Genomic DNA, 8,272 nt, shown 5'->3' with positions numbered 1-8,272 from the left:
TCTCTCTCTCTCTCTCTCTCTCTCTCTCTCTCTCTCTTCCTATATGTGTGTGCTGTTACATCTCTAAAAATGCTTAATATAATCTGACCAGTGAACCAAGACCGTCTTCTATTCAATCTTGGCCGTCTTTATAGACAGACTCAGTATGTTCAAACTCCTGGACACCCAAATCAAAGCTGACGCGGCGAAGTAAAACAAGACGGCTGCGTCCACAATCGGTACGCCAAAGACGGGGAAGTTACGAGCGTAAGCCAGGTAACCCAGGCACCTGGCAGCTTCCAAAACAGGCGCCCACCACCACCCGTCGTATATGGCGCCGACGTTCCCCACGGATACCATGATGAAGACGGTGAACATCAGGGAGGTGTACCAGGAAAACGTCTGAAAGAAACAAAAAGAACCGATTTTGACAAAGGAAAAATCTATTTTTGAGTGAGATCAACATGTCGTCCTGATGGAATAGTTCAACAGGAAATGTCTTATTCGGAGCACATTGAGATAGGAAGTTGCAACGGCTCTCTCGCCCACGTATCCTACCGTCTACCTTATCCTTCGCAACAAGGTTAGCTCTATTCGGGGAAGGATAACAGGATAACCATGTCTTGTTATTAACACAGCTCTGATTTATATACAATATCTCCTGGAATATTCTCTCCGGAGGTTAGAACTCCGTGCTAACCTCTAAGGTCAAATTCTCTGGTATATCACCCGAAGAAATATCCAAAGTAGAAAGCTGCCTGGAGGAACTTCCATCAGGACAACATGGCTCGATCCTCCCAAAAGTTCAATATTTGTATTTAAGAAAGATTATTTACGATTGGTTTCCATTGCCAAATGTTGTTACAAAATGACCCACTTATATTTCCCCCAAATATGCTCAAGCTTTATCAAATATTTCATTATTTATTAAGCAAGTTTTATCCCGATTTCTGTAAGCTATTAGGATTATTCATATTAACATCCAGAATAGATTACTTGGTGAGAATCAAACTGATTAACATAAAACCATCAGGAAAATCTTGTTACAAAAAGGCTTATTTGGATATGTGGCAGAATCAAAGAAAATAGTAAATAACTACTAGACTGTGAGCAAATCTTCCCAAGAAGGATTATCTTAACGGAAAGTATTTAAAGAACTTTAAGCCTTACATCTGACAACCCTTTATTTTCTACCTGGCCTCACAACAACGGCCTTAGAAAATATGGCGGACTTTAGTATTATTTCTCATTAATTTTCTACCACGCTGAGACTCATCATCAGTTTTTGCATGAGAATTTGATGAAACAATAATATTTATTAAACTAGTATTGTTTCTACCCAATTTCCTACTGCTCCGAAACTCACCAGCAGTTCCTGGGTAAGAATTTGCTTAATCAGCAATAATTACTAAACTAGTATTGTTTCTCTCTAAATTTCTACTGCTCAGGGACTCACCATCAGTTTCTGCGTAAGAATTTGCTGAATCAGCAATAATTACTAAACTAGTATTGTTTCTCTCTAACTTTCTACCGCTCTGAGACTCATTATCAGTTGCTGCGTAAGAATATGCTGAATCGGCAATAATTAATGAACTAGCATTATTTCTCCCCAGTTTTCTACAGTTCCGAGACTCTCCATCAGTTCCTGTGTAAGAATTTGCTGAATCAGCAATAATTACTAAACTAGTATTGTTGCTCGCTAACTATGTACCGCTCAGAGACTTACCATCAGTTTCTGCGTAAGAATTTGCTGAACCAGCAATAATCCCTAAACTAGTATTGTTTCTCGCCATATTTCTACTGCTCCGAGACTCACCATCAGTTTCTGCGCAAGAATTTGCTGAACCAGCAATAATCCCTAAACTAGTATTGTTTCTCGCCATATTTCTACTGCTCCGAGACTCACCATCAGTTTCTGCGTAAGAATTTGCTGAACCAGCAATAATCCCTAAACTAGTATTGTTTCTCGCCCTATTTCTACTGCTCCGAGACTCACCATCAGTTTCTGCGTAAGAATTTGCTGAACCAGCAATAATCCCTAAACTAGTATTGTTTCTCGCCCTATTTCTACTGCTCCGAGACTCACCATCAGTTTCTGCGTAAGAATTTGCTGAACCAGCAATAATCCCTAAACTAGTATTGTTTCTCGCCCTATTTCTACTGCTCCGAGACTCACCATCAGTTTCTGCGTAAGAATTTGCTGAACCAGCAATAATCCCTAAACTAGTATTGTTTCTCGCCCTATTTCTACTGCTCCGAGACTCACCATCAGTTTCTGCGTAAGAATTTGCTGAACCAGCAATAATCCCTAAACTAGTATTGTTTCTCGCCCTATTTCTACTGCTCCGAGACTCACCATCAGTTTCTGCGTAAGAATTTGCTGAACCAGCAATAATCCCTAAACTAGTATTGTTTCTCGCCCTATTTCTACTGCTCCGAGACTCACCATCAGTTTCTGCGTAAGAATTTGCTGAACCAGCAATAATCCCTAAACTAGTATTGTTTCTCGCCATATTTCTACTGCTCCGAGACTCACCATCAGTTGCTGCGTAAGAATTTGCTGAATCAGCAATAATTACTAAACTAGTATTGTTTCTCGCTAACTATCAACTGCCCTGAGACTCACCATCAGTTGCTGCGTAAGAATTTGCTAAATCAGCAATAATCACTAAACTAGTATTGTTTCTCGCTAACTTTCTACCGCGCTGAGACTCACCACCAGTTGCTGCGTAAGAATTTGCTAAATCAGCAATAATCACTAAACTAGTATTGTTTCTCGCCAACTTTCTACCGCGCTGAGACTCACCATCAGTTGCTGCGTAAGAATATGCTGAATCAGCAATAATTACTAAACTAGTATTGTTTCTCCTCAATTTTCTACTGCTCAGGGACTCACCATCAGTTCCTGCATAAGAATTTGGCTGAATCAGCAATAATCACTAGACTAGTATTGTTTCTCGCTAACTACCTACCGCCCTGAGACTTACCATCAGTTGCTGCGTAAGAATCTGCTGAACCAGCAGCGTAATGAAGAAGTGGACGATGACGTAAGCTTTCTCTGCGTTCGTAATATGTGGATCGTATTTCGGTCTTGGCTCAGTTTTGTCAGGGAGATCGTTAGGGTCCCCTATGCGAGGGGTGCCAGGGTTCCACCCAGGTCCATAGAAAAAGGCCTTGAGTGTGTCACTCCAAGTTGTCATGGCTCTCGCTTTGTTGAAGACTTCTTTGAAGTAGAAGAACTGGAAAAAAGGATCGTAGCTGAAGACTCTACAGTACTTGGAATTTTACAATAGTATTTTTTCCTTTTCTTTTATTTGTGGGTCTTTATATATATATATATATATATATATATATATATATATATATATATATATATATATATATATATATATATATATATTTATACGTGCAGAGATATATTTCTATATACACAATAAATTAACCTTATACTTTTTTGAAAAAGGATATTTATTTAGAGCTTTCGGAGGGACTATATCCCTTCCTCTTCAGAATACACATACACACACACACACACACACACATATATATATATATATATATATATATATATATATATATATATATACACACACACATATATATATATATATATATATATATATATATATATATATATATATATATATATATATATATATTTATATATATACATATATATATATATATACATATATATATATATATATATATATATATATATATATATATATATATATATATATACATATATATATATATAAATATATATATATATATATATATATATATATATATATATATATATATATATATATATATATAAATATTACTCACCACCTACCTAACCGAAACAGTAAATATATTTCATGGAGAAATATTAATGACATGGAAAACTAACCCATAAATAATACAAAAAAGGCAATAAAACATGAGTGAAAATAATGTAATTATTCACGTACCTGAAGCCAAATCACATTATGAGACTGTGGCTGTGACACCAAACCGTACACTATTTTCTCGTCTTTCTTCTCCCGTTCAAAAGTGCCAAACATTCGGTCCCAGATGATAAGGACCCCAGCGTAGTTCTTGTCTAAGCACCATTTATTAGCGCCTGAGTTGTTATTTAAAATTGGAGCATTAGCCAACACAAGACAAATAATCAAAGTATGATTGAAATAATTATTAAGATATAATGTTTTCAGATATGTACCACATAACCAATTCATCTCTAATAGTTATTAAGCATCTAATTGACCATCTGATCAGGTAACTACAATGTAAAAAATTCTTTAGTAATGCGTGTGTGTTAAAGAGACCTTCTCTCTCTCTCTCTCTCTCTCTCTCTCTCTCTCTCTCTCTCTCTCTCTCTCTCTCTCTCTCTCTATGTATTCTCCTGGAAAAAACTTAAGTAATATGTGTATGTGTGAGAGAGAGGCCCTCTTTCTCTTTATGTATTCACCTGGAAATAATCATTTAATACTCTGTGTATGTGCGCGTGTGTGTGTCAGAGAGAGAGAGAGAGAGGAGAGAGGAGAGAGAGAGGAGAGAGAGAGAGAGAGAGAGAGAGAGAGAGAGAGAGAGAGTAGTAATACATGTATGTGTGAGAGAGAGGCCCTCTTTCTCTCTATGTATTCACCTGGAAATAATCATTTAATACTCTATGTATGTGCGCATGTGTGTCAGAGAGAGAGAGAGAGAGAGAGAGAGAGAGAGGAGAGAGAGAGAGAGAGAGAGAGAGAGAGAGTAGTAATACATGTATGTGTGAGAGAGAGAGGCCCTCTTCCTCTACGTATTCCCCCGGGAAAAAATCATTTAATACTCTGTATATGTGTACGTGTGTGTGTGTGAGAGAGAGAGAGAGAGAGAGAGAGAGAGAGAGAGAGAGAGAGAGAGAGAGAGAGAGAGAGAGAGAGGAATATGAACTTACCATGATGGACTCTGTGATGCGAAGGCGTATTGAAAACCCATTCCAGTGGACCACAATTGTCCACCATTTCCGTATGAATCCAGAACTGGAAAAGAAGGTTGAAGTGCATGTGGACGATGACGGCTGGAAGAGGCACTCCAAGGAGGGCCAAGGGCTGGTGCATCCCGAGGGCGAAGAGCCTCTGGAACATGGACTGCCGGATGGCAGTGGTGAAGTTGTAATCCTCGGAGGAATGGTGGACCTGGTGAGTCGCCCAAATCAAGTTCACCTCTGGAGAAAGAATGGAGGAAAAAGGTCAAATAAAAAAAATGTCAGATAAGAAAAAGGTCAAATAAGGAAAAAGGTCAAATAGGAAAAAAATAAAATAAGAAAACAGGTCAAATATAAAAAAAAAAACATTGAATAGGAAAAAGATCAAAATAGGAAAAAATTTCAAATTAGGAAAAAGGTAAAAAAAGAAAAAAGGTCAAATAGGAAAGAAGTCAGTTAAGGAAACAGGTCAAAGTTGATAAAGGTCAAATAGGAAAAAGGTCAAATTAAGAAAAAGGTCAAATTAAGAAAAAGGACAAATAGGAAAAAGGTCAAATAGGAAAATCGAGGCCCTTTGCGTCAATAGACGTAGGAGATGATGATGATAATGACGATGATATAAGGATAATGAAAACTATCATTGGTCATATGAGAACGGTCAAATTAAACAGTAAACAAATTTTGAGAATAGAGGCAAATCATTTCTAGGATATTATTATTATTATTATTATTATTATTATTATTATTATTATTATTATCATTATTATTATTATCATTATTATTATTATTATTATTATTATTATTATTATTATTATTATTATTATTATTATTGAGAGTCACACAGCTTCAAAACCAGAAGAAAAAGATACTGCCATTCGAAAGTAATCCATCAATCAGCTGATCTATCAAACAAAAGGAAACAGGCAGCCATCAAATCCAGCGAAGTAGGGAAGCAGGTAAAAAAAAAATCCCAGCCTCTAAAGGATAAAGTTAACAGACAAGTTAAGAGCAGAGAAGAGAGGCCTATAGATCAATCACCTCTGGGGACTGGAGTAAATCTGAAGTTTCCGGTGTAGGGGAACTTTGTTTGGAAGGAGCCAAAATGTTTTACTTCTTCGTAGTAGAGTATACTTTGTTATTTAGTAGTTGGGACACTCGCTTCGCCAGGGAGGGGAACAGGGTTCAGTGCACTGAAAATGAATAAAGGTTTAGTTGTAGCTCCAGGTCATGGGAACCATATTTTCCTCGTAATTTAGTGGTTGGGACACTCGCTTCCCCAGGGAGGGTAACAGGGTTCAGCGCACTGAAAATAGATAGAGGTTCAGTTATAGTTCCAGGTCATGGGAACCATACTTTCCTCGTAATTTAGTGGTTGGGACCACTCGCTTCTCCAGGGAGGGTAACAGGGTTCAGTCCACTGAAAATAAATAGAGGTTCAGTTATAGTTCCAGGTCATGGGAACCATATTTTCCTAGTAATTTAGTAGTTGGGACACTCGCTTCGACAGGGAGGGGAACAGGGTTCAATCCACTGAAAATTGATAGAGGTTCAGTTGTATTTCCAGGTTATGGAACCCTATTTTCCTCGTTATTTGTAGGCTGGGACACTCGTTTTGTCTGCGACGAGAACAGGGTTTCAGTGCTCTGAAAATAGATAGAGGTTCAGTTATAGTTCCAGGTCATGGGAACCATATTTTCCTCGTAATTTAGTGGTTGGGGACACTCGCTTCGCCAGGGAGGGGAACAGGGTTCAATCCACTGAAAATAAATAGAGGTTCAGTTATAGTTCCAGGTCAAGGGAACCATATTTTCCTCGTAATTTAGTGGTTGGGACACTCGCTTCCCCAGGGAGGGGTAACAGGGGTTCAGTGCACTGAAAATAGATAGAGGTTCAGTTATAGTTCCAGGTCATGGGAACCATACTTTCCTCGTAATTTAGTGGTTGGGGACACTCGCTTCTCCAGGGAGGGTAACAGGGTTCAGTCCACTGAAAATAAATAGAGGTTCAGTTATAGTTCCAGGTCATGGGAACCATATTTTCCTAGTAATTTAGTAGTTGGGACACTCGCTTCGACAGGGAGGGGAACAGGGTTCAATCCACTGAAAATTGATAGAGGTTCAGTTGTATTTCCAGGTTATGGGAACCCTATTTTCCTCGTTATTTAGAGGTTGGGACACTCGTTTTGTCAGCGAGGGGAACAGGGCTCAGTGCACTGAAAAGAGATAGAGGTTCAGTTATAGTTCCAGGTCATGGGAACCATATTTTCCTCGTAATTTAGTGGTTGGGACACTCGCTTCGCCAGGGAGGGGAACAGGGTTCAATCCACTGAAAATAAATAGAGGTTCAGTTATAGTTCCAGGTCATGGGAACCATATTTTCCTCGTAATTTAGTGGTTGGGACACTCGCTTCGCCAGGGAGGGTAACAGGGTTCAGTGCACTGAAAATAGATAGAGGTTCAGTTATAGTTCCAGGTCATGGGAACCATATTTTCCTCGTAATTCGGTGTTTGGGACACTTGCTTCGCCAGGGAGGGGAACAGGGTTCAGTGCACTGAAAATTGATAGAGGTCCAGTTGTATTTCCAGGTTATAGGAACCCTATTTCCCTCGTTATTTAGTGGTTGGGACACTCGTTTTGTCAGCGAGGCGAACAGGGTTCAGTACACTGAAATTAATTAAAGGTTCAGTTGTAGCTCCAGGTAATGGGAACCATATTTTCCTCGTTATTTTATGGTTGGGACACTTGCTTCACCAGTGCAGGGAACAGGGGTCAATTCACTGATAATTGATAGAGGTTCAGTTATAGTTCCAGGTTATGGGAACCCTATTTCCCTTCGTTATTTATAGGTTGGGGACACTCGTTCTGTCAGCGAGGGGAACAGGGTTTAGTGCACTGAAAATAGATAGAGGTTCAGTTATAGTTCCAGGTCATGGGAACCATATTTTCCTCGTAATTTAGTGGTTGGGACACTCGCTTCGCCAGGGAGGGGAACAAGGTTCAATCCACTGAAAATTGATAGAGGTTTAGTTGTATTTCCAGGCTATGGGAATCCTATCTTCCTCGTTATTTATAGGTTGGGACACTCGTTTTGTCAGCGAGGGGAACAGGGTTCAGTGCACTGAAAAATAGATAAGGGTTCAGTTGTATTTCCAGGTCATGGGAACCATATTTTCCTTGTAATTTGGTGGTTGGGACACTTTCTTCATCAGGTAGGGGAACGGGGTTCAGTGAACTGAAAATGAACAGAGGTTCAGTTATAGTTCCAGGTCAGGACAATCGTATTTTCCTAGTTATTTGGTGGTTGGGACACTTCTTTTATCAGCGAGTAGAACAGGG

General features: G+C 38.9%; 1 pseudogene; it reads right to left on the bottom strand.

Moving 5' to 3' along the window:
• LOC137641677 (alkylglycerol monooxygenase-like) overlaps positions 1 to 8,272 on the bottom strand; it is a 16,533-nt pseudogene continuing 8,261 nt past the window's right edge.

Source organism: Palaemon carinicauda, chromosome 5 (genome assembly GCF_036898095.1).
Source record: "Palaemon carinicauda isolate YSFRI2023 chromosome 5, ASM3689809v2, whole genome shotgun sequence".
Taxonomy (NCBI): Eukaryota; Metazoa; Arthropoda; class Malacostraca; order Decapoda; family Palaemonidae; genus Palaemon; species Palaemon carinicauda.
This window is presented reverse-complemented; position numbering and strand designations above follow the sequence as displayed.